Source organism: Callospermophilus lateralis, unplaced genomic scaffold (assembly GCF_048772815.1).
Source record: "Callospermophilus lateralis isolate mCalLat2 unplaced genomic scaffold, mCalLat2.hap1 Scaffold_98, whole genome shotgun sequence".
NCBI classification, from domain to species: Eukaryota; Metazoa; Chordata; class Mammalia; order Rodentia; family Sciuridae; genus Callospermophilus; species Callospermophilus lateralis.
This window is the reverse complement of record NW_027517992.1, coordinates 1,364,218-1,382,000: the sequence shown is the minus strand read 5'-3', so window position 1 is coordinate 1,382,000 and position 17,783 is coordinate 1,364,218. Positions and strand designations below refer to the sequence as shown.

The 17,783-nt window shown below is 33.2% G+C and overlaps 1 pseudogene; it reads right to left on the bottom strand.

Moving 5' to 3' along the window:
• Positions 1-485: 485 nt before the first annotated feature.
• On the bottom strand, positions 486-2,161 carry LOC143386184 (vacuolar protein sorting-associated protein 37A pseudogene; annotated as a pseudogene).
• Between the last annotated feature and the right edge of the window lie 15,622 nt (positions 2,162-17,783).

The following is a 17,783-nucleotide window of genomic DNA, read 5'->3' as shown; positions in this document are numbered from 1 at the left end:
TATTTATTTAACTGTCTTGCAACTTAAATGTATCTTTAGTTTTAAAAATAAAACAATATATGAAGAGCTGGTTTACTCTTTTTTGATTTATTGTAGGTAAAAGTTACTTACTTGAGATGGCACATTGGCAGGTCTGGTGTTTCCTGACACTATGAATATTTAAAAACGAATTGCCCTTGAAAAGTTTTATCATCCAGAAAGAAAAAAAAAGGTGACTTTCCACAGTTGAAAATTTCTTGAAAAAAGGTTGAGAGGAAAATAATCTAAAAACCACACCACTCTTGATAAAGAACTGAGGCAGCTTTGAATTAAAACGACAAATTTAAATTAGTTTTAAAAAGTACTGAAAAGTAGGTGAAATTACATGCATAGGCATTTAATCAATAATAAGAGGAATAGCAGCAGAACTTAAATATATGATAGTTTATCAACAATAAATAAACATTTTTAGTGCAAACAGTGCAGAAAATTTTCTCAAAGCAAAGATCATAGCAAGTATTTTGATCTATACAAAATCAGTCTCAGTTCTGTATACAATCTATATAGTATATCTGTGAATTTAGCCCCCATGATGAAATGCCAATTTGCAAATCATAAATATAAAACAATGTGCTTAAGTTTTATGTCTCATTTTTCTCTTGGCAGTTCATGTTTTCGGGAAAATCTATAGTGGAGCATGAAATTGGCTGTGCATTGCTATCACCTGTTGAAGTTTCTCTTCCTTGGCTCTTCTAACAGTGGCAAATTGTTCTCTTTTCCATGAAGCTACTGAGAAAATCGCCTATTTCAGTTTTTCCCTCCAAGAAATCTTCAGCGATATTATCAGATTCTTCTTCAGCATCGTATGCAGCTACTTTCAATCTTGCCTGCAGGGCACTTGCACTACAGCTCTCACTAAGTTCATGCTGCCTTTGCATCTTCTTTTCAAAAGTAGATTTTATTTGTGTAAGTAATTCATACTTATCTAAAACAATCTGCCTTTTGGCTTCCAAGCTAGGTTCCAAAAGGAGATTTTTTCTTGCTAATTCCTCGATACTGTTTACTAAGTCATCCTTGTCTGCAATAATTTGTTTCAATTGAGGCAAAGTCAGAAACTGTTCTAGTAATACTTCCTCTTGTTCATTAATATCTGTGAGTTGTGATAAACTTAATTCTGAGAGTTCTGGAAATGTATCAGGAACATCTGGCATCTTATAACCAAAACCATTCTGACTTATCGGAGCTGAAGTGTCCGTTGTGGGAACAGGTAATGGCAGACTTGAAAGGACACCAAATGAAGGAGCAGCAGGCTTGGCTGTGGTATAACTTGTTGTTGAAGAAGAAACAGCGTCAGCAACAGACAAAGAAGTGATATTCCTGTTAGCGTCTTGTGGAGGATTTGGAGGAAGAAATGGAAAGCCCTGAGAAGCATAAGGAGGCATACCTCCTGGATTACTGTACAGGTATGGAAATGCTGTCGATGCAGGAGCTAAAACTGGGGGATTCTTCCAGAACTCATCCAACAGACTTTGAATAATTTTCCCAAGATCTGAATGCATTGTAAAATTGCTTACTAATGGAGAAGTAACATACACTCCTTGTTTATCCATTAAGTGATGTCTTATTGGTGGATAAACACTGATCACTGGTTTTTCCTGAGGAAATTGTGGAGGAAGTAATATATTAATGTTAATAGTCAGATTGTTTACAGTGAATGGCAATCTGTATTCCACATCTTTCTGTATTTCAGCTATACTGGAGTGTGAGTTCCGGAGGGACTCGATCAAGCGCTGCTTCTGCTGTTGGAGACTGGTGAGGCCACCAGGAGAACCAGTCGCGGAGGAGGAGGCGCTCTTGGTTAGGGAAAAGAGCCAGCTCATCCTCCTTGGGTCCCCGGGCTCAAGGCCCTAAAAGGCTCTGGCCTGCTTCTCCCAGCTGCTCAACCCGGGCGTTCTCCAGCGACAGAGAAGCGGGCTGAGACGCAAGTGGCCTAAACGCTGGGGGGCCGCATCTTCACTAAGCAAGCCCGGCTCACGGTCTCCGGGTTCTGGGGGACATGTTATAATGCAGTTAGCTGGAGAGGGGCAACGTGCCGCCTGGGATAGGCAGTCCTACCTTCGCCGCCCAGACGCCCAAACCAGCCAGTCAGGGAGGCTGACCGCCCAGCGCTCCACCACCCTAGCCTTCGTCCAACAGATTGAGTTTTTGTACTTCTTGTTCCCTGTACAATTTTGTCATAAGAATAAATCACATAGTGTCACTTTTCTTCTTACAAGTCACCTCTGAAAATAAAGCATCAAAGCCTAATATTATTTCTTGTCTAAATTCTCTTACTTTTTAATGTATGTGAAGAGCAAGAATAAGCTAGAGAAAAATCTCACTGTCTTTCACTGACCCCTTAAAACAGCCTATTCCGCTGTCTGTGTGCATCCATCCTCCTCATCACACTAACGCCAACTTGCCAAAATAAGAAGAAGGACATTTACTTGAGATCAGATACTGAAAACATGCTTTATATAAAGGTTTTCAACGCTTTTTAGGACATCATCATAAGTGCCACATACATTTAGACAAAAACAATTCTTAAATCTTTTTTTATGCTTTTTAATGAAACATTTGCATTTGCGAATATTTAAGAAAATGTTTACAACAGTTCAAAATGTATTGATGCAATCTTAAAAGAATATTTGAATGACTAAGATTCTACCATAGTTTAGGAATTATTTAGAAATATACATTATAGGAAACTATCTAATTTGAGGATTTTGAAAGTTAACTTCAACTTAGAGAACATGTCTTACTATCATCATAATAATACTCAAGTGCATAATGAATTAATTTTTAATTTTAGGATCCTATTGCAAAACTAAATACAAAGCAAAACCTGAGTTCTACATTTGAAAAAAAAATCTGAACTGATTGTATTTAGCAGGAACATATTTAGTAAAATAAATAAAGTTGCTGTTTACATTGTGAATGTTCAGAACAGTAAAGCCGGAATAAACAGCTGCACAACATTTTGAAAGAAATTATAAGGCAATCTTAAAGTTAAGTCAACCTTAATTGACTTGGTGCCTCCTTTTATTGTGAACCATCTCAATGGACTGAACCATAGTTAAATGAGAACTCAGCGCAAAAATGTGTGTAGAAGAGCACTACAAAAATTTTTCAGACATAACTTTAAAATTGGAATCCATTTTTGTTTATTCAGATAGTTGTTCTTTAATTAGAACAAACTTTTCTCCTCTTCACATATAATGTTAACTCTTGCCATTATGGATGGATACTTAAATAAATAGGCAACTAGATCTCAGGCAGTAAATTAGGACATTTCTACTTAAAACCTTTTTTCATACAGAATAAAAAGGAGAAAAACAGAATTTAATATCTACCACAAATCATACACATGGCCTTACCTTCTTTCATAAGCCATATGTATAATATTGGGAAAGTTTCTTGTTTTACAGTAATGCATAAATAAAACCAAACTAAACACAGTTTGATTTTATTGAGATATTTTAATCTATATTCTCCTTTTGATGGCTACCATTCCAGTAGGCTTTACCTATAAAGAGGAAACACTGAAATTGTAGTTTAAAATGATGATCATGTAGCAATGCAGTTCCACATTTTATTTCAAAATCCTGTATGTAACCTTCTAAGCAGATAATATTATTACACCATTGACAAAAGTTGGAGGGTGAAATATTTTCTGCTTAAATTTCAAGCAGAAATTTGATAAAGTTTATCGATAGTTTAAAGATAAATTATCTTTCTTATATTCCAATAGCAAGTTTATTTATCCAATTGTATGTTAAAATGACCATGTATTTAAAACATTAATGAACTCAAATCAAACTGATGGTCACAGATTGTCTAACACTGCATCTCTGTTGGCAAAAAGTGTTTGCCAGACCAAATTCTTCTCTGAGCTTTAGCTCTCTGCCATAAATTTCAAAGGAAACCAAAAATCCATTTTCTTCAATTTTCAAAAGAATTAGTTGTTCATGTGGATTATATCAGATAGAAGAATAATATACTACTCATCAGAATTTCTTCTGTTATTGAATCAAATTCTGATTTATCCATACCGTTTAGGTTTCCCATAGTAAGAAATGGGCCATGTATTGAAAAGTTTCTATGGAAACAACCTCTTTATAACACCACTCCTGGGATAGTAACCTAAGTGTTAAGGAGATGATGACTATAATGGAGACTAATGCAGGAATGAATTAATGCACAGTCTATATGTAAAACAATTTGTTGATTTGTAATTTCTTAAGCAATTCAAATAAGTGCCATGTTGCCATAGTGTTTATAATTGGGTTTTTCTACAATTGTGAACCTTATTTTTCCTCGTTAATAACATTGTATTTTTAGACAATTTAGGTATACAAAATTTTGTATTATATCCATCTAAAAATGGATCTATGTATGAAAACCTCCAAGGAAGTACAAGGTTGTTATTTATAAATGAATGACTTCTTCATGATCTATCAGGGGGACCATTGCATCACACTGAAGTGCTTAGAGAACACAAATGCTGTAGGAAGTTACCATTACTTCAGTCAAAAAACCATTAGCATTGATACCACTTTGTCAACATTTTATTCCTTGGGGAGAGGCAACACCGACATCCAGAGTCAGTTTCTGAAGTGAATACCAGCTTTTAGAAACTAACATCTGCTGAGCCCCAATGCTCCAGCTGCCACGGAAAGCAGATTTTCAAAAGTAAATCTGCCTCATTTATTTCTTTGGGAAGTGGGCATTCAATGGTTGAAATCAATTAATGCTTATTTGTGTTTTATCTTAAAATCTATGATTTAGAAACTTTAATTGACAAAAATAATGAATGACTACAATGCATTTTGGAGTTTGGGTTGTATTTTAAAACAAGTGAAGGTAATTGTAAGTGAAAAATGAAAGAAAGCTGCGTATCTCAGTAAATGAGTGATTAACCTTTCACCTTCCAAACCAGAGAAGAAACCCTGATGATAATAAACAAACTGCTTTAATAGTTCTTCAAAATGATAATACAATTAAATTGATAGTTTGAAATTTATTTTCATTGTTTTTAAGCTATTTAAAATTTAGCCTTCCTCATATGAGTAAGAACTTAGTACACACATCTCTCCACCCCCTCAACATATCTCTGCCTTCCTTTTGCTTTGATAGGAGCAGTGATCAAAAGGGAAGGGAGAGAGGAAGAGAGACAGCTCACAGCAGAGAAAAAAAGGAAGAGAGGAAAGAAGAAGAAAATTACCAATAAAAATAAATTCCAGAGGCACAATCATTTTAAAATTGTTTTTATAATAATTGAACTCTCCCAAGTTGTTTTTTTGGAGAGCATATAGCTTTTGAATTTGGGGAGAGAAGTAGGGATAAGTGTGCTAATGTACAGCAGAATTTGTAGCTGAAGTAATAAAGGATCAACTGTAGCCTGATTCATTCTCAAACAGTGGCTATTGCTCTGGTGATCTGGCCCATAGCCAGGCTGGATATCCCCAGCATCATAGGTTGGCAGCTGGATATTCTCACATACTACTTCACAATCACTCAGTGACAGGTTATTCCTTTGGGAAGAGTTTAGGTAATATCTAAATTATATAGGAGAGCTGAATGATTTGGATTGAAGTTGGCCACACTCACACTTCATAAAAATGGAATAAAAGATGTGTTGATGTGTCTATCTCTATGTATATGTTACACATATTTTGATATAAAGCATATGTTATACATATTCTGCATATGTTATATATATTCAGATATAAAACATGTTATATAGATATAGCCTGATAAAATGAGATTCTAGATGACTTTTCAAGTCCTTAAGAATCCAAACAAAGTTGTCATTTAAGGTAGACATACCTTAATGTTTCTTTTCAGTAGCCAATCTGTGAACTGATATTTCCATTAAAGTAATTAGAAGCCTATAATCAATATGATTAATTTAATACTTTTAAAAATACTTACATCAGCAGCTTTACTCTTTCTACCCAGAAAGAGATAGGAGCCTAGCCCTGAATGTCATATTGATGTGATTAAGACTACATAAAAATATTTCTCCTAAAATTGCCTTCGGATAACACCATTCACTTAAAGTTAGGTTCAAAATTTGAAAGTCAAAATAAAAATACCAAGTCTAAACATTTTCTCCACTCCCATATTTTACCTTTATATTATTTCTAATTATTGAAAATAATTTCATTATACTTTACAAACCAAGATTTAAAAATGGTGAGTTGAAAAGAAAATGCCATAGGCTCTAAAGGCAATTCCAAAATAAGAATTACAAAAATGTTCTGTGCACATAAACCATTACTGGAACATGTTTTCAGCCTCCCATGGGGTCTTACCTAGTACTGAAAGAAAACGTTTACACAATGTACTTTGAGTTCTGAGATATTTGTTATAAAACAAAACTCTGATAGTACTTCACTGTCATAAGACAATATTTTATTAAATATTAATGTAGTTGCTCTGGGAAGCTACACTTTGATTATGGTTGAGAAAGAAAGGGATTGAAGTTTAGAAGATCTGAGTTATAGTCTCTGTGGTTCTCTGACATTTGATGTTAGACTGTGTGGGTCTAGGTTCTCTTTAAAGTAAGAGGCAAATTTTTTTGTTGCTAATAATGATATAAAGTGTGCAAAAATGCATTTTAATGTCTAAAGCAGTTTGTGACATCAGTAGCCTTACATGGGCTTACAGTCAAAATATAATGAGCCATGTTAAGCTCCAATTAAAAATCCCTTCCATCTTCCCTTCAAATACCTTAAAATGATGTCAAAAGAAAAGTTTGAAGATTTTTTTGTTCAGTATTGCATTTGTGTTAAACTTGAACTTTCACCAGACAAATTCACTTAAGATCTAGTACCTCTAGTACCGTACTATGAAGCCAAATATCAGGGCTAGACTCCTATTTTCTTCTCTGTAGAGAAAGTGAAACTGCTGATATATTTTGAAAGTATTCAATTAATCATATTTATTACATCCTTTTAATTACTTAAAGGAAATGTGAGGTCACAAATTGGCTACTGATAAGAAAGTTTAGAATACAAATATTTTATTATTAAGCTCATATCACAAAATTGGATCATGGAAGATACATAGAAGAGAATGAAGTATTTTACATATATGGAAAAGAAGTCTTTCCCTAAATTTATTTCATGTGTTTAATCAGGTATAATAAAAAACTGATAACCATAACAAAATAAAAATATTAACAGTAACCAAAATGTTTGTTTTTTAAAAACTAAAACTTTTACCTTTAATTAATATGAAAGAAAAAAAATACTAAGAGTAATGACTGTGTTGCTCATGCCTTGAGTTTCTGGGCTTATGTCTGATGAGCAGAACTGTGTAAATATTTAGACTTTTTTTCTTTCTAATCGTAAAATAAAATACATGGTTCTCTGATATGGAGTTGGCTCTTTGTATCAGAAGTTTAATTCTGGTAAGAAGAATTTTCTTGCTATCTCTTGCTGACCATAAGATCTGTAAAGAGTTGAGGGCTTGTTAACTTGTCACTTTAAACACCATATCTTTAGTGAAGGATTTTGCTAACAGATTACCTATGTTTTATGTATCTTAATTTTCCTCTAGATGAAAAAAACATGCAAATTATGAACGTTGACTAAATTATTGAAAACAAATTAGGCAAATTATTTGCATAAATGTGTTTTCTTATTACATATTAGCATTAGTCCCTGGGGATCTACAAGACCAAACTGTTAAGTCAATGTATAGACACAAATTTACAAACTGTCCCTTAAACATAGAAGTTACTATTTACCATTCTTTATAACCATCAGTTATAAACCTTGCTTCATTCTGGGACTCCTTAGAATTACTCTTCCCTCAATAAAGAAGCCTAATCCTAACCTTTGTGTTCTTTAAATATGTGAAATGATATTTTGAGTTTAATGTGTTTGCTCTTGGCAGTCTATGAGACTAACTAGAATAATTTGTTATGTACAAATTTTACAGTTCAAAAAAAAAAAAGAGAAGTCTTAGCCAAACAATTAATAAAATGTTTTCTTCTTTCATAAATAGCACTTAACATTCTAATCCTTTAAGAGATGGCACAATGATTTTTTTACAAATAAGCATACACTGAATAGCACCATATTTTAAGGTAGAATATATTGCAAGCTGTAATAAAGACAATATGCTAAATAAATGGCATCTCTGACCTCATGCTATTGGCTGATTTTTACCTGCTATATATAAGGAACACCCAAATTAAATATTGTGCCAATCCAGGATTCATTCGAGGACCTGTCAGCTGTGTAAAAGCTTCCTCACAAGTGTTTGATCCGTACTCTGGTGCATACTTGTTGAGCTTCATTTACAAGATTGTCAGAAAACTAAATGTATTTTCACAGCACCTTCCAAATCTTTAATCATGCAATGTCTAATGAATCTAAAAAGCAATTTCTCAATTTTTTTCCACTTTCTTTTTCTCCCAATAGGATATTTGCAAAGAGAGAAAGAAGACAACACACAATTTAGTGGTACAAAGGAAAGATATCCATAATCCACATATTACCAAACCAAAAGTTCCAGTGTCATTCTTCACTTCAAGGAGAACTTGAAGGAGAATTTCTTTTATTACAGGGTCCACTAATGCCAACTCTAAATTCCCATCCTTTCACAGAGGAGTTTATAAAATCCTTCTTCAATTTGTGAAAAGAAAATTTTCACAACACTGATGCACAAAATGACATTTATTGACATTAAAAGCCTCATCAGTTATTTCTCAGTAGTCTTTATTCCTTTTGCTGAGGGCTTTATTGTGCTGTTTGGCAAGAAGGAAACTGGCACACTTTGATTTAGCAGAGTCCGGCCAGAAACCAATACTCCAAATAGTTTCTTTAAAGCCAGATATTTCATAAATATTGGATTAAGTCTTGTGGGTACCTGTATGGGGCAGAGACGAGCATGATATAATAGAGTCATAAAGATCTTTTGAGGCATTTTCTTTGTATTTAACTGATTAGTTCTATATTTGCATTAGAAATTGTAATAGGCTGCAATGTATTGAAAATCTGTCTTTTCAGCTCACCAGAGTTTTTCTACTTGTGTCTCATCCCAGGAAATAATGGTCACACATTTTCTCATTTTTGCAGCTTCATTCTCAACCAGTCTTTTAAAAAGCAAGCAATGACCAATTTATGTCTTTATTACTTAAACATCTGGAGAGCATCAGAGTTAGGGCCTACCCCCACAAGAAGCTCTTTATCAGGCATTTTTTTTTAAGAACAACCAAGATCATTGGTTCCATTAGGGTTCTTCAAAGTCAAAGGATGTTTCAGACCGTGCACATTAGAGATAGAAATAAATATAGATTCCATATCCTCAAGGAACACAAAATATAAAAGAAAAGATATTAACACTGGGCAACAACTATAATAATTTTGGGGAAATGCTATAAGAAAGGCTTTGTAGGCTGATTTTCAATGGCAGGAAAGGGCTTGACTCCACCTGACTGGAGGTGAACCATCATCATGATCCCAAGTACCTTGCCAAGAAAGTTTCTGTTTTTTGTTTTGTTTTGTTTTGTTTTTTCCCTAAAGTTAACTGGAAACCATTAAAGGGTTTGGGATAGAAGACCTGTTAGGGGCTATATGGATTTGACTTCTGATTTTTCTTTAGTTAATAAAATTGAATGGATAATCTACTCTGGATTCAACAATAATAAAGATGTGTCATTTTCTTTGACAAATTCCATTAAAGAGAACTAGTTATAGCTGAGATTATACTTTTCTTTGTTAACTCTTATAGGGCTGTATAGTTTGAAAATGTAGGTTTTAATAAGATGAGTAAAGAATAAAATAATACATTTCTAAATAATTTTCTACATATGATGGAATATTTGGTAGTTATCAAGTGTAAAAGACAAATCATTAACTGTAAATATGTGGTTCAAAAAATTAGTCAAAATGATAGCATTGGTAAAGACTTTCAGATTCTAGGAGATAGTTTATTAATACTAAATATGTTCATTTTTCGATAAAGGCCCAAATTCTATATATTTTAAAAATTTCTTCAGGATCTTAAATTTAAAAATATTCTATTGTCTAGCCATGATTTATACTCCATATTCACTTTTATATTTCATTTATTAACATGATTTTTTTCATTAAATGTATTTTAAACAGTGGTATATTAGGATACATGTCCTTTGAGATTACATACTGATCTGGTCACCTACAGCTAAAGTGGAAAAAATATCACTTACCCTCTGTCTTAAAAAACGTTTAGACTCACCAATGACCTGAACTGGATCTCCCCAGTGCTTCATCACCATTTCCTTTGGGCACAGGACACCATGAGAAATGAGGTGCGGGGTGACTTGTGTCTCCATTCTCTACCTCTGGAACCCTGTTGTCACCCACACAGGTTGTACTGTGCAGTGCTGGTATTTTTTTTTTTTATTCCATCCTAAAAAACGAACTTTGATTTTCATTATTGCATCACTCACATTGCTTTTGGAATTTCAATTTTATTTTGCATACATGTGATAAATATTTTTGAAATAATAAATTGTGATTAAGCTGAGCTTTCTGCCAAACATAGAAATTAAGAAATTAATAACTAAACAAAAAATCAAAGATCTCAAAATTATATAATTATAAAAATTATAAAAGTGAACTGACTGATTATTACCATTGTGAAATGATGAAGTGATAATTCTGTAAAGTGCTGTAGAATTTGTGAAGCACTCTCATTATCTTATTCAGTTTTAAAACAACCCTATGTGATAATTGTCATCATGTTACATTTTACAGATATGAAAACTCAGTTTTGAGAAATTAAGTGATTTTCTGCAGTTACTGTACCAGAATGTAGCAGAATCTGAGGCCCAGATATTAATCTAACTCTGTCTTCAGGGCAACCACATTCCATTAAAGCTTTTATGTCATTAAGGTATAAAACACATCATGTACTTAATTTTTTTTCTTTTTTGCCACTTGGAATATGATATTGCTCACTAGAATCAGTCTCTCCTCTCCCTACACCTCATCCACATATGGTGGATCATATTACATTATGCTAAGTCAAATTCTAGAATAGAGTAATGGTGGTCATAATGATGACATTAAAAATTCTCAATAAAAAGTTTTAAAGGGCTGGGGATGTAGCTCAGTAGAGTGCTTTCCTATAATGCCTAAGGCCCTGGGTTCCATCTTCAGCAACACAAAAATTTAAAATGTCAAAAATTATATTACACTTAATATCCATTTAATACTATGCAGCTATAATTGTATGTTACTTCTTAAAAATACATCATTATTTAATGTTATTATACCTGCTCTCATTTAACTGATAGGTTATTAATGAAACAAATACAGAAGCATAAAGACAAAGCTAGCACACAAGTTTATATTTATACTATTATATTTTTTGCCTCAATTAAAATAGACAAATGTTCTAAAATGTAAATTAAAATTTAGTTTTCTGAATAAAATTCAGTTTGTTTTTTCTGTTGGAAGATGAAAAGAAATAAGAAATTTTTGATACATTTAACAGTATAAAAATTGAAATTTTAAATATATTTTATTTTTTATAAAGGTTCTCTCAGCTAAAATAAGAATATGCTGCTCAAGAATATTGGTTTAAACATATGCACAGTTAAATAAATGAATTATGTTTTAACGTAAATTTATGTTACATATGTTTCTAAATAAGTCATTTCATAATATTATTTTCAGATCAAGGTCTTATGTTTTAACTATTTAATATTACAAATATATCTTAATGATTTCCTAACAAACAAATTTTCTAAAAAATAAAATATCAAATTTCTTAAAAAAATATATAAGAGGGATGAGATGGCTCAAAAGTAATAACTAATTTACGGGAAACTCTCCATAAACAATAGGGCAGAAATGTCCTCTGAAATGAAACTTTTCTATGATTTTCAAGGCTTTTATCATTTGCCTAGTTTTTCTTTTTTTTTTTTTAATTCAGGTATGTTTAATTTTCAGTACTATGAAAAGAACAATCTCAAATTTAAGATCAGTTGACAAAAAATGTTCATGGTCACTCCTTTAAACTTCTCTACTAAGAGTGTAATCTGCATGTGATTTATCAATAGATGTGCAATAATTAAAAGAAAAGTGAGAAATCCTCTAGAGCATGGGCTGCCAATGCCACTATTACTCCTCTCTTATGGAAGAAGAAAAATCCAACAATGAAAGAAAAGATAGTTTGGATTTTCAGAGTCTTTTTTTTATCTTAATGATTATTTCATGATACCATTGTTCTAATTTCCTATATTTGCTTTCATTGGAAACAAAGGTTTTAGGAGAATCTGAATGAGGAAAGGATTCAAAGAATGAAGACTGACAAAGCCAAATGAAGACACTTGGACACTCCACATGTTCTCATTCACTATCAAGTGATTGGGAAATTTTTTTCTTTCAATATATTTTTTAAGTTGACCATGGACCTTTATTTAATTTATATATATATATATATATATATATATATATATATATATATATATATATATATATTGCTGAGAATCAAACCCAGAGCCTCACACATGCTAGACAGGCACTCTACCACTGAGCCACAATCCCAGTTCCAGGAACGTTTTTTCTTTATCCATTCTTAGTAGGCCTTGATTGCTAGTACACTTTTACAACCATTTTTTTTCCTATCACTTCTGAATATCTTATATAGGTAGATATAAAATTAGTAAATTAGTTTTTGTTTCGTTTTGTTTATTTTTAAGGAAGAAAACTTAAAAAACAACAGGGATACACACTTTACTCCATACACTCAAGATCTAGTTGCTTTTTTATTTTTTATTTTTGGTTTCAGCCTTTGGCTAAATTTTGCCCTGCTGGATTTATTTACCAAGTTAACTGGTGTCATATCTTTTGTATCTTGTCCCCTAATTACTTCAGGTAAAGACATCTGAGTAGGTCCAATGGTGGGTGTCTCATTGGTCTCAGAAACTATGCACTTTGAAGAACCATCTTATTGAACCTAAATCCCTATTTTTCTTTTCAATTTTTGAGAGATCAGTATCTTAATTTGCATGAGGCACAATTCTTCTGTAACAAATAAAATCAGCGTACACACAGAGACAGAGAGAGGGGGAAAAGAGCAAAATGACCTGAGAACAGCATGAACCTCAGTGGACGAGATGAGAGTACATTTAGAGTGGACTTTGGGAGGGAGGGGAGCAACACCTTATCACAGACTGTTATTGCTTAATGAGATCCATGACCCCACATTCATTGTGTGGGATCAACCTGGATCCCTGCTGGGTCCCCACAGCCTGCTGATGGTTGGTGGTTATGATGTTAACTCACTTGAACCCCTAGAAATGTTTCATATTTTTTTTCTGATTTCTGCAATACTGAAATAAAACTTGAATTTCCCAAGAATATACAGAAGCAATATTGAAATAGCACAGTTTGGGCATTCCCAGTAGCTGTTCTGTGTTGTTACTTTAAGTAACATTTATGTTAAGAGGTCATCTTATTTAAATTTGTGAAATAATTTTGAGAATACCTATCAGCTAACCAGATATGAACAGCTTTCAACATATTAAATTTCTAATATATTGTGACCCTTTAGTCAAAGGAAGCCCTGGATTTACAAATGTTCATATGACCAGATGTTTTCAGACACTGCATAGAATAATATGGGTAATATTAAGAGACAATACCAAGTCTTGATTTTAGTCTTCATTCTGATTTTCTGACAGAAAATCTTTAACATATGGATGCTGATGAGAAAGCCAACTACCTTTTATGTAAATTTATCATGTAGACACAGTGAACAACTACTTGATATGATGCAAGCATAACATTCTTCCTAAAAAAAAAATTGTATTTTTCAAGAAGGACAGCCATATTCCTGGCCAAAAAAGAAAAGACACATCAGATATCCTCCCTTCCCTCCCTGCTGATTTTAAAGAAAAATCCCTATATGGGTGAAAATATATAATAAAAATGTTGAATCTTTATTTTTAATATATAAGAGCAAAAATAAAAAGCACCATCTTTCATACTACTATCAAGATCAGAAAACTATTCTAGACTGGCAATTATTTGTTCTGGTGACTTTGAGAATCAAGGATAGTGAGGCATCCCCACAGCACACTCAGCATGAGGGCAAAGTCAGGACTCAAAGCACCACTAGTAAGTTAGTAAACAACTCTGTTCTAATGTAGTCAGAATGCCATTTTAAATCATTTGATGAAAAGTAAATTACATTTTGAGTAACTAATCTCAGGAGAGAATATGAAAATCAATATTAAAATATATTCTCTAACAAGTATCTTTTCACTTATTGTAAATTAATTAATTAATTTTATCTATAGATTTTTTGAGAGTTTCTTCACAGACATTGTGTGTGTGTGTGTGTGTGTGTGTGTGTGTGCATGCATACACGCGAGAGTGTGGCTCTACATGCTGTGTATGTAATTACTCTACCACTGGACTACACTTTCAGTTTTTGAAACAGTTTTTAAAAAGCAATGTTGGCTTCACTGGATGGTAAAGAGCATCTCCTATATATCTTACTACCCAAGATTTCTTTGGGCATTATAATGAACTACTGAACCGCTTATTGGATTGGTACTCTGGCTCTTCACTGACTTTGCACCTGAAATTCCTTCTGCTCAGAAAAATCTCAGCTAGGGCAGCAATAGTACTTGGTTCTTATGTGCAGTGCACAGACCTTATAACAGCCAAGATTCCTACTAATACATTTCATAGGAATATGAGCATTCATAACTTCCCACTGCAGTACCAGTGATATAATAAAATTATCATAACAAAAAACATTCATTAAGTACATATTTTGAGTCAAATGTTTACATGTCACCACTCAGGTTAAACTTTTGAGCTTTTCTTCAAATGTGTACATTCACAGAAATTCTAAGTGACTGTGTATCATGACCAATGCTATACTGAAAATAATGATAAAGTCTAGATTTGAATATATGGTGATTGACTTCAAAGGTTAATCTCTTAACCTCAACCCTAATGTGGTTTCACAAATTTATTAGGAACAGCTCAAGGGTAAGTTTCCAGGTCTTCCGTGTACTTGTACTTCTCTCCTTGTATCACATGTATCCATGTACTTCGCTTCTTGTATCATTGTAGCAAAGCAAAAAGATAATCCTCAGACAAAGAAGTCTGAAAATCACTAGAAAGTATTTTGTTGATGAATAATGTTTTAACATTGTTTATGGAATTATTAATGACCCAATTTATTATGGAAATGATTTAAATATCTCTCACTTAAATCAAACCAAATGTGGTGGTATATTAAGCAACCAAACAAGTAAATTGGAGCCATTCATATATTTCAGTAGAGAATCTGGGATGAACAGCATTGGTTCTCTGTAGAATAAATGCCAATCTTAAATCTCTTCATCATGCATGACTATGAGACAGAATACTACTCCTAAAACAACAGATATATTACTACTAATAATAATAGGCTGCCATTAATTGAATATCTTCCATGAACAGGACACATGTAGGTATTTTCTCGAAACCTTAAAAAAATCACATATGGTAGCTTTCAGCCAACCCTTTTGTACATAAGGAAATGATCTGTGATTACTTACTGGTTAAAAAGAAAAGACTAATAAAATTATAAAAGACACTTAGGGAAAATCTGAGACATATAAAATGAGCCAGCAAGAATAAAGAAAAGGGAGAGAAATGAAGGCTAAAAACATTGCTGGAGGAATTAGAGAAGACATTATAGAATAAGACTATCTATTTAATAATATCACCTATGATTTTCCTGCCTACAATGATACCCCTACTGTCTAAACTGAACAAAAACATTTTTGAAAAATATTGCTTGGTAATGTTCCCTCAGTTTCCTCAAGCATAAGCCTCTCCTCCCCAGGACTCCATCATCTACTCTTGGAATGGGTTCAATACAAGACTCCATAGCTGGCACTGAAGGGGACTGAGACAACAGATAGTTTTGAATCCACATGATCCAGGAATGCTCCTTCCAGCCAATGAGAGCATTATGATGAAGTAATATGTACTGCAATAAAATTTCAGTGTAAATTGAAAATCTAAGGATTTCTGGAAGTTAATTGTTATTCTGTATGATTATTGCCTATTTTTAACCAATTACATTCTAATAAAAGTAAGTTTGACGTTAACAAACAGAGAAGGGGGATTCTCTCAGTGGTTACAGATAGAAAGGAGCCTCAACACATCTTGTTGAGGTAGGAGTCTTCAGGCATTATTCTCCTTATTTTTACCAGGCAGGAAATAGACACACAGAGAGGCTAAATGACTTGCCCAAGGACAAAGAGTAAGTCAGAAGCAGAGCTGGGAATCGAGCCCACTTCTCCCGGTTCCCAGTGTACAGCTTTTCTCAGCAAGCCATAATGCCTTTCAGATGGATCTTTTCCTAAAATGTATTAAGTTGTTAAAAATTCAATATGGGTGTTACAATACTTTTCACACAGCTCTGTTTTTTACTACCATAGTAGAGCTCTTATCAGAAGCTAAACTGATGGTCATGTGAGCTATTGCATATCTAAATATTATAGACAATACCCCATTAAAAGTGGCTATACCCAAATACCTAAGTTGAATCAAGTTCTTTACAGAATAAGGTTGTGTTTGGCTCTCACAGCTTCAGGAAACATGCATGCAGTTTCAAAGTTAAGAACTGGAAATGATCACCCAGACAGGACCTCACCAGCCACCAGAAAGTTCAAAACAAACACAGAAAAGCACAGTGATATTGTGTTCACGTGGGGAGAAGGAAACTAAGAAAATAAGGAAATAAAAGGTATGCATATAAAATATGGCAATTTTAGGACATTCAGATACAATCTAGATGCTCATTTCTGTACAAAAATGTGTTGTTTCATTAGCTGGAAGTTTGCAGTTACTCTGGAACATAGACAGATACCACTCTTTGTAATAGCAATTACCCAAAACTCTTTTGGGGGCTATCTAAACCAGAGATGGTCAGATATTAAAACTCATTATAGTTCTGCTATGCTCTTTGGAAGCATCAACAATTTGTCATGGTACACTTTACAAACGAAACCAGACCCAGCTATGAATTGCTATTCTATATAATAGTATGCAGAGTCATGAAGTAATTGTTCAATATTGGCCTAAATGATCAAACACATTTACTCTCCCTGGTATATACTTTTCTTTTCATCTCCCATCTGTAGAATCAGTGCATACCTCTATCTTCACCCAACAGGTCTGCCTAAAACCCCCAATTTTCCTATATATGATCTATTTATATTTGCATAATATTTCTTGTCTGAATTAGATCATCAGCTCCTTGAAGACAGAGATGTCTGTCTTTCTTTATTTCCCTCCCTCCCTCCGTCTCTCCTTCCCTTCTTCCCTCTTTCTTTCTTCTTTGTTTCTTGTACTGAGGATTGAATCAAGAGACATTATACCACTGACTTATACCCACAGTTTTTATTTATTTATTTACTTTAATTATTAAGTTAGGGTCTAAGTTTCTGAGGCTGGCCTTGAGCCTGGGATCCTCTGGCATCAACATTAATAGTTAATGGGCACAGAGATATCTTTTTTTTTAAGCCAATGTTCTAGGATATATTTCTTGAGAAAACTTCAATAATTAATAACAGATTTTATAAAGTGTTTCTTTAGAAACTCTGCAGGCAGTGAAGTTTGAATGTCTCAATAAGTACCACCTTGTATAATAACACTAATTCAGCATTTTAATTATCAGAAAATCAGTCATTGCCATAAGTATACTGTTGAAATGAAAGCATTAAACAAAATAATACCTCTTGGAAC